The sequence below is a fragment of the Rhinatrema bivittatum genome, chromosome 7 (genome assembly GCF_901001135.1).
Source record: "Rhinatrema bivittatum chromosome 7, aRhiBiv1.1, whole genome shotgun sequence".
NCBI classification, from domain to species: Eukaryota; Metazoa; Chordata; class Amphibia; order Gymnophiona; family Rhinatrematidae; genus Rhinatrema; species Rhinatrema bivittatum.
In genome coordinates, this window is record NC_042621.1 from 207031706 (window position 1) to 207052409 (window position 20704).

General features: G+C 39.3%; 2 long non-coding RNA genes across 2 annotated transcripts in view; one reads left to right on the top strand and one right to left on the bottom strand.

Moving 5' to 3' along the window:
* Window positions 1–1939: 1939 nt before the first annotated feature.
* LOC115095711 lies at window positions 1940–18378 on the bottom strand. The gene is made up of 3 exons (XR_003857854.1): window positions 18228–18378; window positions 14235–14271; window positions 1940–2735 (listed from the first exon to the last, which is right to left on the bottom strand). It is a non-coding gene; the product is annotated as an uncharacterized LOC115095711 (long non-coding RNA).
* The window catches only part of LOC115095709, a 350693-nt gene continuing 348305 nt past the window's right edge, over window positions 18317–20704 (top strand). The window contains exon 1 of the long non-coding RNA XR_003857851.1: window positions 18317–19521. This is a non-coding gene — a long non-coding RNA (uncharacterized LOC115095709). The remainder of the gene's footprint in view (window positions 19522–20704) is intronic.

The window sequence follows — 20704 nt, forward strand, 5'->3', positions numbered from 1 at the left end:
TTATTATTATTTCTTTGGAGGGGAAACTTGATATGACATGCCAGAGCTCTATATATAGAAAGATATTTTCTAAAGTATCTTCAATTGATATTATCAGTAGGGGATACAGCTGAAAATGGTACTGTCCTCCTTAACATAGGCAATCATACCCCATGACTCAGTCACCCATCATATAAAGTTCCAAACAAATAAATTGGAATCACTAGGGCCATGGCTTTATTACAGTATATTACACATTATAATAACTTCAAAGATAAGAATACCACAAAGCAACATTAATGTATCAAACCTTGCTCCCAAACCCCAGAGTGGTCAACACACATATTTGCACTTTAAATAATTATGGCTACTAGCAAAAACCATGTTCATTCAAAGAGCTACTAGCTCAATCAAAAACCACACCAGTGATGGCTACCTGACAAGTCAGTAATGATCTAGCCATGTTGAGGTAACTGTATCCAGTGGCTGTTATAACCTGTGGTGTCCTAGCCTGTAAGGGACAAACATCAGTGTTGTGTTCTTAAATACCAAGTCAGTCCAATGTTGTACACTCAGAGAACACTGAATACCTTTAGAATCAGCACAAGTTAAATAGACATGCTCTTAAATCAATATTGGAAGGAGGCAGAATGTAAAATCTATCAATAGCAAGGACTATGCGTCACATGTTTTCGCTTATTGCCCAACATCTGCAACCCTAAGACTTCTAATAGCCAATTCAATAAAATCCTGAAGAGAATTTAGGAAAATGTCTAAACCAGTTTCAGAAAGATGAACCCCATCAGGCCTATACAAACCTGGACAATCAGCAGAGATCAATTTGTGTGTTAATATTAAACCACCAAAATGATCTGCAAATTTGGAAATTTCCCAATTAAGTTGCTACAAGTCTGATGAACAGCTTTCATGTCCCTCATATCCTTCCAAACAAGCCAAGAATTATATGAGACCAAACTAGTTTAACAAAGGAAATGTGCAATGATGTGAAAGGAAATCTTTCTTAATCTTGTGAATAAACTCTATCCCTTTACAAATACACAAAACATTGCCACCTAAATGAATCAGCAATAAATAAGAAACACAGCAGAAGTGCCTCACTGCAAAACTGTTGGAAGTAACTGTCCCAAACATGTCTCTGATGCCCAGTCAGTGGATTCTCACCCCAAGAAAGGCTAGATTGAGATGAAGTCCAATTTGAGACTGAAGCTTTTTTACATGCCCAGAGAAATAGTGATCTCCTGAACAGGGGAACCGGAACAAAACTAAAAGAAACAGCAAGTGAACTACCAAACAAGACCTGAAAACTTTAAATAAGTGTAAACACCCTCCAGAACAGGAACAAATCTCCACTTCACATAGTCATTTAGGTGGTCAATGGTTCCCAATTTATTGGCTTAAAATTAGAGCATTCATTTCTGAGATGTTAAAAATACTGGAGGATTTACAATGAACAGAAATGTGATTTAAGGAATTAAAATTAAAATGTGCGCGTGCAAGTTATAAAATTGGGTGTACATGTGCACGCGCTGGGTAGCGCGCGCACATGTACGCCCGCACGCACCTTTTTAAAATCTACCCCATTATTTTAAAATGTTCTTTTCTAGATTTACAACACTTTGAAATAAGTTTCATACAGAATTGTATCAGATAAGTGCTACTTTCATTTTTTTCTTATATTATTAATATTTAATTCTTTCCTAGTTTTTCCAAAAGGAATTGGTTCTTTTTGTCCCTTTTCTATTTTTCAGAGGTTATCATATATAACAGATCAACAACCAAGTAAATATAGTTTAATATTTCTCTTTAAGTTTCTTTTTTATATGTGTATTTTGTTTCCGTTCCTATCTTTACTTTTTAATCTATATTCAAATGTAAAATTTTTTATGTGTTTTAAGTTCAGTCTTTTCTGTTTGTGTGTACACACTTATCTCTGAGCTCTCTTAGTTGACTGAAGATAGGGAGCGAGGCTTGTGTATGCTGCTGGCTTACACTGAAATAGGGAATCCCAATGTAGAGATGATTTTGACGCTGGATTTCAAAGCTGTCTAGCATGGCTGGATTGTATTGGCAAGAACCATATTAATCGAATGCCAGCTCTCGAACACATTGTCTACAATCTTCTTAATACTATTCTGTCTCTACAAAATTAATAAAAGAAACTACCTGGCCTCCTTCCACCATAAATCTTCCACAAACTATTATTTTCCTCAATGTAGCCTGTCGTCTAATTTGTACTAATATAGGTGCTAACTAAAGAAAACAATTGATAATTGAACAGCCCTAACTATAACCTGAGTGGAGCTGAGAATATTAAAATGTAAGAAATAGTAATATATAATATTTATGAGGATACATTTTCTTTTCCCAAAAATCATTTATCAAATCTATTGCACATTCACATAATTAAAATCACATCATCTTGTATCCCATATATATCATTTTATCTCCCGAATACAACGTATCAATTGTAATATTCCAAAATCGTACTAAAATCCAAAGAGGCTCTTACACCCCCGCTCTTCACCGCAAATGTTCGTGTCTTCCCATCCCGTTGTATCTTCAAAAGGTAAACACCTTTCTTCTTTTTCTTTTTTTCAACAGCCACAGCTGTATCTCACGTTCTCACAGGTAAACACCCCACAATATCTCGATCTTCATAGATTAACCCAACACAGAGGCCTCAATGTTTCACCATCTGCTTGGCTTCATCAGGGGGAAGCTAAATTCACTTGTAGCTTCAAAAATAAAAAACATACCACATCACCATCAATTCTCTTACACAAACTACCCCTTAAACATTTTCTTCATGTTTCAACATCTTATATAAAATCCTTTTCCAAAACTGACATAGTCTTAAAATTTTTCACGGGTACAATTACTCACTAGCACGTTTTGAAGATTCTTGTCTTATGTTCTCAAATTAATAGATCTCTGCATTTAACAGATTCAGAAACATTCCGCCAAGTTATTATGAATCACCATTTTCCACACATTTCCACATTAACAAAGAAAGAGAACACCCCTCCGAGTGACGTCATCACATCCTGGTATTTAGCCTGCCCTTCATTTGCTAACAAACTGAGAGAGCAAGGATTGGATTGGATTGGACTGCCTCCGGTCTAAGCTGCTCTGCCACTTCCTAGCTGCCGCAGAAAGCTCTCTCTATGCCCTTCGAGGTATACATCAATAACCTGGGTACCCACTCATCAGGGGCCTTATGCTCTCTTTCAGGTACTATCTGGGATATTGGGTACTCGCTCCTCGAGGGCCTGCTTTCCCTACTCTGGTGCCTACTACTTCTGCCTGCCAGGATCTTCATCAATACAGCTATCTACTTCAGTGAGTACTAACTCTGCCAGTCTGTCTCACCTTCAGCTTCAGCGCTGGGAGTCTTCACCCGGGACCTTCCTCGGCTACCCTGCGTTGCCTGTCATCTACTTGAGTGTGGGGCTGGTCTCCTCTGCTAAGGACCCCTGGACTACTTCTACTGGGTTACCTCATTGCTGTCCACTCCTCGGAGAGTACCATCAAGCTGTATAATAAATACAAATTTCTGTGTCTGCGTGTATAGAGTCTAGCCTAGTACTGTGGTTCCTCACGGGGCTTCTCCCCATGGGAGTGGCCATTACCGCAGTACCCAAGAATCCACTCCAACACCTCAAAACCGTAACAGGGACTTACACATGTCTTGGAGGTTTACGCGTGTGGCTGGGCCCTTTGAAAATTGGCCCGTGTGTTTTATGCACATAAGTGATTTAAAATCCGGCCCTTAGCATCCTTAAAGATACATCATTCCGAACCATATGCTTCTGAATAACTATAAGTTTTCCCCCATCTTCCAGTTGAAATGCTGTGCTATCTCCTTTTAAAAAGTTAGTGTCAGCAGCCTGGTTCCATTCTGGTTAAGGTGGAGCCCTTCCTTTTGGAAAAGGTCCCCCCTTCCCCAAAATGAAGCCCAGTTCCTAACAATTCTAAAACAAGAAGAGTGTCATACAACCTGCCAGTCTGGGGGAGCTGCCTTGCACCTCTCATGGTGCTCTGGTACCTTGAAGCCAGTGTTTGCGCTACTTGGCCCTTTTCAGTGTCTGCCTTGGAGGTAGTACTGCCACCTTTTCTGCTGTGTTCCCCCTTCATGCTGCCTTAGGATGCTAATGCCACTTTCAGTGCCAGTTTGCCACTTGCGATGCCATCAAGAGTTCATGGCACCGTTGCTGGTGCCCTCTTTTGGAGCTTTGCGGTATTCTTCCCACTTTTTCAGCTTCTTTGCTCTTCTTACATTGACTTGGTGAAATCCTCCCAATGCTGTACCCCTTTGCCCCTTTACAGAGTCGTAGGATATTCATGCCACGTTACAGTCTCCTTGGGTTTTTTTTTAAAGGTACCATGAAGTTCTTTTCCACTTCTGTTGATTTCTTCCAACAAGTTTTAAGGCAATTGATTTAAAAAAACCCTATTCTGGAGCCCAATTTAGGCTGAAATTTACATGAAATGCTCCCCCCCCACATAGATTTTAATATCAAATGAAAATGAATCAAAATAAAAACATGCTGGGGTTTTTGTTTTGAAACTAAACAAACAAATTAGGGTACCCACAAAATTTGTTTCCAGATGCACATGCCTACATTGTAGGCCCTTCCAACCTCACTTTCCTCAGCCTTTTCTTTAATTGGCCACTCTTACTGAGGGAAGTATATTATTTGCTACTAGGAATAGGGGTCACCAACTCCAGTCCTTGAGAGCTACAAACAAACCAGATTTTCAGGATATCCACAATGAATAGGCATGAGATAGATTTGCATACAATGGAGGCAGTGCATGCAAATCTTTCTCATGCTTATTCATTGTGGATAGCCTAAAAACCTGTCCTCTTTGTGGCACTTGAGGACTGGAGTTGGCTACCCCTGTACTAGAGTATTATTACGGAACACAATTTATAATAGTCCAAGTTATTATGGATAAGGATTGTGGGATTACCTAAAATCTTGTGGGATTAAAAAAACCTTTATCTACAGGATAGGTTTTAAGATCAAAATAGAGAGAGACTTTGATTCATTAAGAAAGTTTTACTTTTCAGAACCTCTCTTATATGTGTAGTTTCCCTTATTATGTCAAATTTCATTCAATACTGAACCTTCATAGCCATCCAGATAAGCTGATAATTTAAAAAAAAGCTGAACCACGGGTTAACTATTAGTTATAAATCATAACTTTGCAGCTATTAACTAATATATTTTCATTCTTACACATTCAGTCTAGTGTTTTCTAATCAATTTGTATTTTAAACAGTAAATAGGTCTCAAATTTAAGGCATCAGCAGCACAAGTTCTTTTTTTTTGTCTGCTCTTCTAAACTTTCCCTTCAGCTTTCTAAACTGTCAGTATTTCTTGCCTGTGAAATTATTACTTTCATGATGTCATTCTTTAAATAGTTATTGCCATACTCAGCTTTACTAAATGGCTTTATAATTCTTAAATTAAACCACCCTGCCTAAAACTGGACAAATACAATATTTTTGTGACTATTAACATTTTCTTTCAATTCAGTTAAGTAAAATCAAATGTGATTTGACTATACAATGTACTATTACACTGGCCTCACAGCATCTTAACTGTAGGTAAGCCACTCTGTTACTATGGTGTTTCCCTGGCAACAGCTTCCCTTGTACCCGTTGCTATGCTATAAAATATATAATCTTACCCAAATTGATCATAATCACTTCAAAATCATTTAGTCTCACTCATACATCTTTTAGGGCACCTTCTCTGCCACTAAAACTACCAGAAATCCCAGAAAAATACCCTGTGTCAGAAATACTAAAATTTAGAATTTGTTTCTTAAGATAGCTTCTTATAGGACCCTCAACTCCTCTTTTGATCCTTTCAATAAATTATCCACCTTCCCTGAGGCATTTTAGTTAGTTTGAATGATGTGAAAGGGTTCTGGACACAACGGCGCAAATAAATTTATAAAACATTTTTCGGTCCCAAAAATGACTTTGGCAAGTCATTCTCCTTCTCTCATAACCACTTTCACCAAAGTATGAAAATTTATTTAATTGTATGAAGTTTAAAGTGGTCTGGGGTCCATAGCACCGTGTAATTAAAAGTGTTTTCTGGGTCTCAAACTTAAGTGACAGACTCTCCCTTTTTGCCACCAAAATTGCAGATTTTTTATTTTTAATTTGCCTGGCTTATTTATTTTTTTAACTTAAAAATGCCTTCGGGAACTTTCCTGGCCACTTGCTGTCATCATTGATGACATCATCTAATAGGTCCTCTACATCGCACTGGGGCTTGCCTAAAGCCCTGGTGCCACGAATCACCTCATTGGAGTTATGGCAGCTCCCCAACACTGCCATTCGTATGATGGTGCAGATTATATTTCTTTTGGCAAGAACAGGGGCTCTCTCAAAACTGGAACCCACTTCAGATCTCATGTGGCCTCTTTTTCCATGCTGCCGGAAACTCCCAGGCTCCTGGAGCACTTGGCAGCACAACCCTGAGCCAGCCAGACATCGAGGAAACCTAGAACAGTAGAGATCAGCTCATTCAGCAGATCGCTCCGGCTCCCTGATGCATGACCCACTCCTGCTTCAGCGTGGCACTCTGCTGCTTCACTTTTTTATACCCCATTCACATTAATGTAAGGGTTATATACATTTATTAGAATGCCAGTGCCCCAGACACATGATAATTTGATCATGGAGATCTTGAGAAGCTGCAAAAGATGCTGCACTAGCCCTAAAAGAATGAGGGCCAAATAATTTTGCATAAAAACCAGCTTAATGCTAAGCTTTTTTTTCAACACAGATGCAAACTGAAATTTTATTAAAGGAGATGCATACTCATGGACCAACCAAAACAAATGAGAATGTGGCCTACAAACCAAAAGTTCCAAAGTGCACTTTACAGGACATGAGATCAAGTAACCCAAACACCTTTCCCTAATTCACCAGTGTTAGAATGATGAATACGTACAGTAAAGAGACCAGTTTTCTATAAACTTTTACATCCATAAACAAACCAGAAACTCCTAAATCTCACTAACATGAAAAGCCCCCAAAAAGGCAAATGAAAAAGCACTACCTCATATCTTAATATATACACCTCAGGAACTACCTGGAATAAAGAAAATAATATATCATGAAAAATAGGTAGGTGGATTCTAATAGGAGTCAACCTATTTCCAGGACATATAAATCCTTGCATCAACTTTTTAATCATGAATGACTTAGTAGGATCATAATATCCAAACTGTTTAGAGAAAGTCTATACTCGAAGACACAGAAAGGGAATGGCAAAACATTTTGGTTTCTTTAGCAAAAAAAATAAAATGCACAATTTGAGATTCCCCAATAGGCCACAAAGGGAAAGAAGAATGCAAAGAGTGAAAAGACAAATTGTTTCTATCCCTTATTATATGCTTTCCAAGTATTTGATGACAAGTAATATTGAAGCAGGTCCCAAATCACAGCCGAATGATGCCCACCCAGAATTCTTTTGGCCCATTCATCTGATAAATGTCTGCTCCAAAAACAAACAGGAAATGGGACCACTGAAATTGAGACACTGGATCAGCAATGTCATCATGAATACCTAGAACATATTTAAAAACCAATGTTACATTCAAATAAATACAGTGTAATACATTCGCAACAACCAATAAATCATCAGTCAGCAAAATGTCTAATTTCCTCTACTGTTCCCATGTTATCTGAATGCAGCATCACTTTTTTAGGGAACAACTGATCACCCCAAATTATGAAAGCAAAATAAACTGGAAAAAGCTTAAGGAAAGTTATATTCCTTTTCCAGTCTTTTAAATGCCAGCTTCTAGGTCAATCTTCAGTAGACAACACTCTTTTAAAATAAATCCCAAAACCAACACCCCTAGAAGCATCAGCAAATAATTCTAAATCACAATTAGATAAGGCAAGAACTTGCCAAACACTGAAAGCATTAAACCCCTGTAAGAAGGAAGGCTTAGAGAATAACTTTAAAACAGCTACAGGCATGCCCATATACACGAACATATAAGCATGCAGAAATCTATTCCTGTATTTTAGATCCTGTATGTAAATGATATGTGTGGGTAATAAAATACACGTAAGATGCACCTTGCACACATACATAAAAAAATATATTTTTTTTTTAAACAAGCAATACATAGTGCACTTATCCGGTTAAGTTCCAACTTATCTGGATAATGCAATATGTTATTTTCTTATATTCTTATTTTCTGGTTCTAGTTCAGGATTTGCAAAGCCAGTTCGTCTAATTAGAATTCACATTTCTAACAAGATTTATGTCTCCCTGTGGCTCGTTAGAGACATCCAGTGCCTGATTCTAAGCATTGGCTTCACTGGCCTTATCAGTTAGAAAAAAACAGATGCTTCTTGTTCTTAACTTATCCAGTTAATGAACAAACTTAAAGAAAAGGAAACAAAGAAAAACTGTACCCACCAGTATCATGTCTTAGTCTAAGCTGTGAAATATCTATTGAAACATATTCATTCACTTAAATGATTTATTGATTGGTTGTTGATTGCTCTGCTCTACACTATTAATCCCACCTGCACTTCACAAAGTCTTCTGGAAAACTAACATTACTCCCTATTTGCTGCTTGCTACAATACTACTTATCCATCTAAGAAAGACAGAAAGATAAGTCTCAAATACAACTACTTATCCGTATAAGGAGGTCATTCATCAAATTGGATGCAATAAGTTTTTTCCTAGCATTATGGCTGTGATAGATAGCTGTGCAATATGGCCAGAGAGAGAGAGAGAGAGAGCGAGAGCCTCTGAGGAAGCACACACAGTCAACTTTTTAAACCAGTGTAAACAGGGACATTCTGAACTCAGGGTGAGGTTTTGGTGTGGGCTTGGTTTTGGGGGGCAATTTTACATGCACAGTAGACATCAGTGAAGATTTTAAGTGATGAATCCAGACCTAAGTAAGATGGCTGGATACGTTTTAAATAGTATTTCTTGGATGGATGAAAAGCTCTATTTAAGAGACTTATCCATCTATCTTACTTAGAGGGTCATTCATCAAAATGTGTTATGGCATTAACGCCTGCAATAACACCAGAACACATGCAATAATAATGATAGTGCAAATGCAGATTTTTCAAAGGGGCAGGATTGGGGAGGAGTTTGGGCGAGAGAACATTGTAGAAATATCTTTGAGAGACTTTCCTCACTCCAAATGATGTCTAATCTTCACGGAGGTGTACTATGCTGTCCGTTCCTCTCACTCTGCATGATAAACTGACCCCTAAACCACTACCAAAACCTCACCTCAAATTATTAGCTGGCCCTCCTATAGTGATATAAATGGTTGAATACTGTGAAGACCTCCCCAGAGTCTCTCTCAGCATTCTAGGCTTTCAGGCTTCACAGCCCCAATTTTCAGAGGCCCCGCATCACACACCTCAAACTATCATATATATAGTACAGATTTTATATAGAAGGAATTTAATTCAAAAGGTGGGTAACTAGGCAGATATAACTAGATTAATTGTAGTGTTTTGAAGGTCACTGTCAGAAATTTAAAATAAATCAATTGACTAAATTACCTTAGATTAGCTTTACATCCCTACTCCCTTAGAAGTTTTAACTTGATAACAAATCACCAAAATTAAGTTGGAGACTGCAGTCCAGCAGTGAGAGAGGGGTTTTCCAGTCTTTTGCACTGAGTGCCACATGTATGATTTTCTTCTAGCTGGTGAGAGGTTGTATGTGTACACTAGTTGTATAAAGCTCCTAGCCCTCAGAGAATGAGTCAGATCTCTGGAGGACAGAGTGGCAGACCTGGAGGAGCTAAGAGACAGAGAGGTATATAGAGGAGACCTTCAGTGACATAGTAGAGAAGTCCCAATCTACCAGCCCCTGGTAGAAGTCCCAATCTATCAGCCCCTTTCTCCTCTAAGACAACCCCTGTGCTGTCAGAGGAGAAAGGACACCTGGAAGGAGAGTAACATCTTGGTGAGGCAGGAAAAAATCCTGTAGCTAGAGCCTGCCCTAGAGATGATGTAGTATCCTCTCGCACCAAGGATATGTCTCCAGGGGCACGTGCCCTGCAGGAAAGGGTTAGGACAGCTGTTGTACTTGGTGATTTGATTATTAGGAAGGTTGATAGCTAGATGGCTGGTAGATAAATGGATCATTTGATAACTTGCCTGCCTGGTGCAAAGTTGGTGGAACTGTCGCATCACATAGACAGGATTTTAGATAGTGCTGGGGAAGAGCCAGCTTTCTTGGTACATGTGGGTCCCAATAATATAGAAAAGTGCAGGAGGGAGGTTCTAGAAGTCAAATTTAGGATTTTAGATCAAAAGTTGAAATCAAGAACCTCCAGGTTCTTGATTTCAACTTGATTTCAACTCCAGGGAAGCATCCTCCGAAGTGGTTCCAGTTCCACATGCAGGACCCAAAAAGCAGGCAGAGCTCCAGAGTCTCAGTGCATGGATGAGATGGTGGTGGTGGTGGTGTTGGTGGTGGGGGGAGACAGGATTTTAGGTTTGTTAGGAATAGGGCATCATTTTGGGAGAAGATTGGGGCTTTTCCAAAAAAAATGGTCTCCATCCATCCACGGTTTAATCAGACTGCTGGCACAAACATTTAAAAGGAGATAGCACAGCATTTAAACTAGATAATGAGGGAAAGCTGACAGTCACTCAAAAATGCATGGTTCGGAACGATGTATCTATGAAGGATACTATGGTAAGAGAACAGAAAACTATTTATTTAATATTATTATTTAATAATTAATTATTAAATTATTATTTAATAATTTGATTTAGCTAACATTTATCTAGCTATTTAGTTAAATTTATGTATTTTAAGTTTATTTTAGTTATATTTTATTTTTACTTTATTTTAACATATTGTAAACCGTTTTGATAAAATTTTATTTTAAAAAGCGGTATATAAATACTTTTAAATAAATAAATAAATAAATAAACAGAAAACTAGGGCATCCCAGTAGAAAGGTTGCAATAAATGCTAAAATGGACCAGGTGCCTTTAAGTAAAGAGCAGACAGAGAAGAAAGATTCCAAATTGCCTCTGTCATCTGATAAGCAGGTTGTTAATACAAGCAAAAAAAACATACTTTGAAATGTCTGTATACAAATACTAGAAGTCTAAAAAATAAGATAGGAGAGTTAGAATGTTTAGCACTGGATGAAGAGGTAGATATAACTGGCATCTTTGAAACCTGATGGAAGGAGAATAACCAATGGGACACTGGGACACCCGGGTACAAATTATATTGAAATGAGAGGAGGGATCAAATTGGAGGAGGGTGGCACTATATATTAAAGAGGGCACTGAGTCAAACAAGATAAAATGTTGTGCAGGAAATAAAATGCAAGCTTGAATTTTTATGGATAGAATTTCCAGGTGAAAAGGGGAATAACATAGCAGTGGGGGGTGTATTATCATCCATCTGACCAGAATGAACAAACAGACAATGAAATGCTAAAAGAAATTAGAGAGGGTAGCAAAATCCATAGCACAGTAATAATGGGGTATTTCAATTACCCCAGTATTGACCGAGTGAATATTACATCAGGACATTCTAGAGAAGTAGAGTTCCTAGATGAAATAAATGACTGCTTCATGGAACAGCTGGTACAAGAACCAACAAGAGGGGAAACTATTTTAGATCTAGTCCTTAGTGGAACACAGGACTTGATGCAAGAGGTAACAGTGTTAGAGCCATTTGGCAATAGTAATCACAACATGATCAAATTTGACTTAATAACTGGAGGGAAGACACTAAAAAAATCTACTGTAACAGCATTTGACTTTCAAAAAGGTGACTATGATAACATGAGAAACATGTTTGGGAAAAACTGAAAGATGCAATTGCAAAGGTTAAGAGTTTAGATCAGGCAGGCATGGATGCTGTTTAAAAATATCATCTGGGAAGCCCAGACCAGATGTATTCCACAAATTAGAAAAGGTGGAAGGAAGGCTAAACAACTAATGGCATTGTTAAAAGTAGGTGAAAGAGGCTATAATAGCTAAAAGAACATCTTTCAATAAATGGAAAAAGAATCAAAATGAAGAAAACAGGAAACAGCATAAGCACTGGCAAGTTAGATTTCAAGCCATTGCAGGAAGCAACAGCCCTGTGAACTGGAACTGCATGCAGGAAGCTAGATCCAGCATCTGGTTCAGGAAAATTGCCTGCTGCAGGGAGGAAGTGCAGGCCACATGCTGCAAGGGAAGAAAGAGGGCTGATGATGTCACATCCTTTCCTGGGAGGTGAGCTTTCCCATGATTAAAAATAAAATTAAAAAAAACTGATGAAAAACACAAAAATAAGTAAAATAAACCCCCACATTTAGGTGATGGGACTTTTAGGAGACCACTACATAACTTTTATAGCCCTGAATTTAAAATGGCAGTCAAGATATTAAAAGTGTATAAAAAGTTAAAAATCAGCTGAAATAAGTGTTGTATTCATATGTGGGAATGATAGTTACCTGTATTCCACCTTTGGATGAAAGCTCTGAGTGGTTTTAAGGGGCTAGAAACACTGCTCCTTTAAAGTGATTAAAAGTGATTAAAAACAGAAAGACTACCTAAACGAGGCACGGGACCCTTAAAATAAAGTGTTGGGTGTGATTTTGGTGGAAACAAGTGTTAAAGTTTAAGTTTATTGAAAATTGTTACTCCGATCCACTGGACGGTAAGAATCCAATTCAGGATTTCACTGTAACTTTCCTGCTGAAATTCTGGCTTGGCAACTTGCCAAATAATTAGAAATTCCACAAGGTGTTCTCCACATGAGAAAATGTAGTAAAGAGGCCAGTGGAATAATACACTAGTTCCTGAAGTGCTTCAGCTTAATTAAAGCTACTGAAAGTAATTTAAAAGATCTAGACTTCACCAAAAATTATCATTCCTGCTAGCTACTGTAAGCAGAGGGAAAAGGAAAATGTTATGTACTTGAAAATGCTTCCCCAAGGACCCCTGGGTGCTATTTTCTCTGACATCACCAGCAGAGGATGGGTGCCCCAGGTCAGAAAAAAGGGTCTCACTACACATGCTTCATGCGGAAGCAGAGCAGCAACTGAAAGAGAAAGCAGCCAAGCAGAGAAAAAGACAGAGAGAAAGCAGAGAAAGAAAAACATCTGAACAACAAGGAGACATAAGCATTTCTCCTGCCATTCCACAGGACCTGCTTCAGTGCCTAAAAGAAGAAGATACTACAAAATAATAAGTATATTTGATTTATTGCATATGCAGAGTACAGAAGACAAAGTCAAAAGTCAGTTAATGGTAATTGTCCAGCTAAAGATGTACGTTTATTGAAATTCAGATGATTATGACAGGACTATATCAAATTCTTTTAGCAATGAAGATTAAAGTGAACATTTATTTGATATCACCTGTTCTATTGAAAGATCCAACATTTAACTGAGGGAGTACCTCAGAAGAGATAAGTCACTTTTGCTATTTCTGTTACTCAAGTTCACTTCTGAAACTGTACGAACTTGAGCTTTTGAGCTTTACCACAGTCAATCGGTGGTAAAGGCTGTAGCAAGCTGCTATATTGGAGATGGTTAAACGATACAGTTAAAAGTTTATGTTGAACAGGGCAACAGTTGAATTAGATATTTCTTACCAAATAAAATCCAAGTGAACTGGAGAACCAGCAAAGAGCTACCCCTGTCTTACAGTTATTGTGCCAGGGAAAGAAGCTGCTGCAGATATAGAGAGAGGGAGAGTGCAACAGTGTGAATGCTACAGTCAGTGCAACTGCTGCAAAACACACTAACCATCTGCTTATTTTCTCCGCATACTGAGAATAGGGAACACATTGCTTATTCTTTTATTTTTTCCTTTTAGCCAGAGATACAGTGCTAACAAATCTTCAAGCCCACACTGTGTTAACCTTCACAAGACTGTTCCAGAGTGTAGGTAGTCCCTCCCCATTATAGGTAATGAAAGCATAGGGAACACACTAAAGAAGAAAAGATCTACAGATGACAGATCCAACCCCTACACAGACTGCAGGACTCAGGAAGGATCAAGCTACAAAGTCAGCCAACAGTCTAGCTAGACCAACTCACAGGGAACAACAAAAAGTGTACACTTAGACAAAGAAAGAGACAGCTACAAGACAACTCTGAATAGAGAAAACAAAGATGTTTAATAAAGGAAAATACAAATAATAAGACACATACAACTACAGTTTTAAGTAAATGAAACTTACCTTTTTGGCTACTGCCTAGAAGCAGAAACAGGAATACCTGCAAAAGGACAGTGAGTACAAAGCATCACATTCTTGAACCTACTGTTCATATTTTGGGTTAATACTTATAACCCATTAAGTAATTCGTACTTACAGAATACTTATCTTCAACAGTCACTCCTGACTGAAAGACAGTGAACATAATGCCATCTCAGGAGTAGTTACATCTTTAGTGTATATAAAAATATCTTGTATATAAAAGAAAGTGTCAGTATTGTTATCGCCATTGTTTATGTCATTTGCATTTCATTACTGTTCTTAATAATAAAACTTATTTACTATACAGCAGAAGAAATCCAGTCAGTCAGTATCCCTCCCACCTTTCCCTTTTACCCCATTTCTCTCTCCCAACCTGTGGGAGTCAATATTGGGTGGGGTCCAGTCCCTTACCTGCACCACCCAAATGGATAGACGGCTTCTGAGCGTGTCCCCTGCCAGCTCCATCGTAAGTCTCTGCTTTACATACCCTTGGACCACACAGACACCAGAGCGGAAGAGGCTTCCCCTGGCAGGGCCAAAGAGTCTAAGGTCTGTGCCAGGCAAAATGGTAAAAACTATTATAAAGAAGAAAATTGCTGAACATATAGGTAGGCCTAGTTTAATGGGACAAAGTCAACATGGATTTAGCCAAAGGAAGTCTTGTCTCACCAATCTGCTACATATTTGAGGGCATAAATAAACAGGTGGATTAAGGTGACCCAGTTATAGTTATCTGGATTTCCAGAAAGCATTTGACAAAGTCCCTCATGAGAGACTTCATAGGAAACTAGAAAGTCATGGGATAGGTGGCAGTGTCCTATTGTAGATTGCCAACTGGTTGAAAGATAGAAAACAATCAGTAGAGCGAAATGGTAAATTTTCTCAGTGGAGAAATGTGACTAGTTGTATGCCCAAGGGATCTGTTCGGGGACCACTGGGTATATTTACAAATGACATGGAAATGGTAACAGCGTGAAGTGAATAAACTTGCTGATGACACAAAATTATTCAAAGTTGTTAAATCACAAGAGGATTGTAAGAAATTGCAAAACTGGGAGACTGGGCATGCAAATGAAAAATGAAATTTAATGTGGGCAAGTATAAAATGATGCACTGAGGGAAGAGTAACCCAAATTTTAGCTACACAATGCAAACTTCCATATTAGGAAAAGGATTTAGGCATCATACTTGATAATACATTGAAATCTTCTGCTCAGGGTGCAGCAGCAGTAGCGAAGAAAACAAATAGAATGCTAGGAATTTAACAGGAAAGGAATGGAGAATAAAACAAACAGAGAATATCATAATACCTCTGTAATGCAGTACTGGTCACCACATATCAAAAAAGATATAGCAGAATTACAAAAGGTACAGAGAAGGGCAACCATAATGATAAAGGGGATGTGGAACAATTCCCCTATAACGAAAGGCTAAAGAGGTTAGGTCTCTTCAGCTTGGAGAGGGGAGATAAGATAGATGTTTATAAATTAATGAGTGGAATGGAAAGAGTAAATGTTAATCAGTTGTTTATTCTGTAGCAAGCTACTATAAACCAGATTCTTGCCCTCATGGGCTTATCATGGATGGAAGTCTTACAATGTGGACCGAGCTGCATCTGGATCTGAGTGAAGTGTTTTAGACTTGTCAAAAAGGAGTTTTCAACCTTGCGGAGACTGCAAGTTGCCGCAGCCAAGGTGAAGGAACATAAAAATACATCAAAAACCCCTGTATGTTCTCCTGTGAATATCAAATGTTCTGCAAGAACCAGCATTCAGCACTCACGGTGTTAACAAGTTGGGTAAAAGGTTTTACTGTTTAGCCTTCCCAAAGAGCAGCACTAGATATCCAGCAGAGGAGGAAGCCAAAGGAATGATAGGAGACCATTTATAAGAGGGAAGGCTTAAATTGGCTGTCTGGGTGTGAGGGGTGGGGAGAGCCAAGAGTTAGAACCAGAATCAGGAAGAGAGGGGTGCATCTGGCAGCCCTGCAATTAGTTCTTCTCCTGAAGAGCTAATCATCGAGAGGGAGAGACAGAAGTCTGTGCTCTGAGGAAACAGAGTGACAGATAGCTGTTCTTGTTTCATAGCTGAGCTACATGTAAAATCCCAACAAGGGACAGAGGAGCCAGATGCTTAGAGACTGAGAAACTTCCTATCCAGGCCCAGGAGCACATGGCTGGATCACCTTCCTAAGAGACTGAGTTAAGTAATCCAAACTTTGTACAGAGATTATTTTAGCAGAGGAGGAAGAAGGTTTATTTCCTTGCCTTTTGTCACAAATTCAGTATCTCATTTTAACTGTTTCAGCCTAAACCCTTGCAAAGTCACATGAAATAGAGCAGTGAAAGAGAAGCTGATGGACCATGGTCTTTCTGTAAGAGACTGAAACCAGGCCCACTTTCTATTTAGTACCAAGTAAACCATTTGGGGAAGCTCCCTAGAAGAGAGAGATCTTCCACACACTGCAGTGCTCATCTATTTGGTCTGTGATATAATCAGCTCCACCATCAAGAGGGACTCATTCATTTTCTTGAATTTTTTTTTCCCACACAGTTTTCTGTTTGGGACAAAGTGCACACTTTACAAAATGGTGACATTGGGGTGGATCTGTTCCCCACCCCCTTTTTGAGTCCTCAAGGATAAAGACAATGTCTGAAAGTTGTGCACGTTACTGTTCCCCCCTCCCCTCCCCAACCTCTCTCTATTAGTATTCTTTTTTTTTTTTTTTATTATCCATATGAGTATATTGGTTGCCCTGGCTAGCAGGCCATACCCAGTGCTATTTTTGCATTGCTTGATTTAAAATAAGAAAACTGCAAGTTTATATTATACTTCACTACTGTAGTTTTCCCATGTAATGTTCTGGTTGAATTTACTGTCTACTTACATAATACTAGTAAAAAGGTTAATTAATGTTTTATTCTGGTGTGATGATTTTATCTGGTCTGTGGTGCCACAAGTGAGAAGTTGTTTGGGAAGGGCACAGAATTGTGATATCGGGGTGACTGGGACCCTGTCTCATTGGCCACTCAAGCTATGAACTGGAAGATAAATCATATTAGTAAATATAAATTTCTCATGTAGTACTCAGCACACCAAGCATGGGCTAATTCATAATCCGGACCAAGGGAGGGACACAACTCTTTCAAAAAGTACAAAGACTAGGTAATACATGTAAAAGTAAGGGAATATATATATTTTTTTTACTCAATGCATAATTAAGTTTTGGAATTCATTGCTAGAGGATGTAGTGAAAGCTATTAGTATAGCTGTGTTTAAAAAAAGATTTGAACAAGTTCCTGGGGGAAAAGTTCATAAACCATTATTAAGGTGGATTTGCAGAAATCCACGGCTGCTTATCCATGGGATAAGCAGCTTGGAATCTCTCTACCCCTTGGGATCCTAATGCCAGGTACTTCTGACCTGGATTGGCCACTGTTGGAAAGAGGATGCTGGGCTTGATGGACCTTTGATCTGATCCTGTATAGCAAATCTTATGTTCTTAAAATTCTCAGAAACAGAACTAGCACTGAGACCACCTCGGCTATCCACTTTCAAAGAGCCCAACAAAACAAAAGAATCTCTGCCTCTAGCACCGCAACCAAACACGGAAAGAACTGATCAGACAAACACACAAAAATTGCTTCACAAAAACTAAAGGACTGCAGGGAAAAAAAAACAAAAACATTGCCGGGTAAAATAAACCCACCCCAACAACAACGAAAGGTCTGCTAAAGCTGACGAAATGGAAAGTAATCTGTAAAAAAACACTACAGCAATATTTTTTAGCACCCTCAGCTCACGGCACCTGAAACCTGGCAACATTTAGCAAATCAGACTGACCAAAACAAAAGAAATGGACTGAAAGGAAGCTGCAAAAAAAAAAAAAAAGAAAAAGCCAGGGACAATTGACAGAGCTACACGAAAGCAGTCTTGGCAAGCAAGGGAAGGGGCCTGAGCTCTGCTGTTAGCTTACCTCACGCTGCAGCCAGATTAACTGACAACTCTTCACTTAACTCTACCCCAGTATAATCATCATCTTATAACAAATTGGGCTCCTGGTCTGCCGATGGGGGACTCGGCCATGTTATAAGCACCCCGTGCTCAGCCTGCACTTCCTGTATCCGACAGCGATTAAGGTGTCTGAAACCGGCTAGCCACGTGGGCCCTGGGGTGGAGGAGAGCTTACCGGCACAAGCTCTCGGTAAGCACCCACAGAAAATCCCTCCACCTTCAATCAGCTCAGATCTCACCAGCCTGTCAAAGGGGGAATGAATCTGTGGCATACACCGCCGACTGCAGCCAAACACCCGCCGGTATCCTTCCCCGCGAGCCTCTGCCAAGTTTGAGCTCCAAATGAAGGCCGAGAAACTTGCTGGCTCATTTTAGAAGCCACAAAGGAAGCGCAAGGTTGCGCAGGTTGGATATATTTACCTCTCACAGCCATGCGTGTGGCGGAACTCCAATAATTAATGTGTTTGCGTGCGCGTGAATTAAATCTATCGATCATTTTCTCCTTTGGTGCAGGCGCCCCCCTCCCCCTTTACCAACCATTGCAACTTCTTCCAGCTTTCAGCAAGGTTTGCTCTGCGCTGCGCTGGTGCATTCGCCCTGACATGTATGCAAAGCAACGTACACTGTACTGGACTTTGCCTTTTGCACAGCCTCAGTCGCACTGACAGCGGTCCCTTCTAAGTGTACGTGGCTGCGGAGTGTGTGCGTGTGTGTGTGTTTGTATCGGTCACCTGTCAGGAATGGTAAAGGATCCCTGTTAACCACGCAGCGGAGGCTCTCCTCTCTCTCTCTCTCCGCCGCGATAGCTCTTCTGGAAGATGGAGAGACTGTACTTTCCCGTTTTCTTCTGGCTTCAACTTCGAGTTTCCTTTTGATGTGTAGTTTCTGGTGAACAGTTTGTCTCCCCCCCCCTCCCCTATCCTGATCCCGATTCTTGTTCGGAGTCAGTGTTATTTTTTGAAAGGGTAGGGCTGGACTACGTGGATACGCAGCCGGTCTTTAACGAGATTAAAAGGAGATACCGTGGCTGAATGCCTCCTCGCTTCCCTGAGCCTGCTGGCGAAAGACGCGGCATCTGTTCCCAAGGCAGGAAGATTACCATGGGAAGCATTTCAGAGCACATTTTCCTTATCATCCCATCCCTCGGTTTGATTCTGTGCTTTACCCTTGCATAGAAGATACACAGACTGAAATCGTTCTCTGCCACCTTCTTTATTGGACTATCTGGGGAAGCAGCTGCGCTGATCGGATTCACGGTAAGAAGGGGATTGTAAGCACAAAGTGTGTGTATATGTGTAGTTCAGGGGCTGGGTGCAAGCTGTGATGGTTGTACCGATGACATCTGGGAGGTTCTCACAAACCACTCTTCTTCGTACTGAAATCAGTGATGGAAAAGTGCTGCACATCCCTATTACTTGACTGACATTTTTGTTCCGAAAAGATCTTTTGATTTCATCTTTGCATTGTATTTGCAGTGTAAGGAACTTTTTGAGGGGTGAAGGATTTGTTTTCCAAAAGACCAGTGGAGGTGGGAAGGAAATATGCAGGTGAATTTAGTATGACAGCCAGTAAGTTAACCTAATCTTCACAGTAGCATTTGCCCCGAAGTTTGCTTACTTGCTATGTTACTTTGATCTTCTGTAATACAATAAATCTATTTTTTTCATACATGCATTACATTGTTGGGGGTTACAATTCATGAAGGATTTTTGCTATCGATGTACAAAACAAAACAAAAAACTATTTCTATTCCCTGTACTTTACATATCACTGACATAGAGTTAATTAGCCACTTTCCCACTTTATGCATTTTTAAAGAAAATATAATTTTTTGGCCATATTTCTTAATAGGGTGGAAATTAAAAACTCATGGTCAAAAATGAACTAGGGCAGCCTGAAAAAAATATTTAGTATGTATCAAATTTAGTATAATACATTGCTGATACTTACTATTAAACAGAAGTTAATAAATGAAATTATATGGAGTGATTAAAACAGCCTAATAATCTGCACTGGACAAAGCCCTTCAGTGTTAAAAACATCATTTTAGTATTTGAAATTGCTTTTGAAGAGTTGAGTTGAAGCAAATTGGTAAAACGCCAGACCATTTGTAGTATCTGCATACAGTAATCAGGGAAATAAATGAACAAGTTAGTATTCTGCTCTTGTAATAGCGCAGTAGAGAGGCTGCTATTACATTTCATTTCCTCTCTTATTTATATTGGAGGTAGAATGCTGCTGGATATGTTTTCAATCTCACATGTGCTTTCCCTGAGATCTGGTTTCCTTCTGCAAGGAAAAATTGCAGCTTCTGATTTCATCACTTAAAAGCTTAATTCATTGATGCTGCTAACTACAGAATAGAATGCAGGCTGGTGGAGGGGCCCCCTTCAGCTTCATTCAGAGATCTCAGTGCTGTGATAGGTGATCTGGATGGGG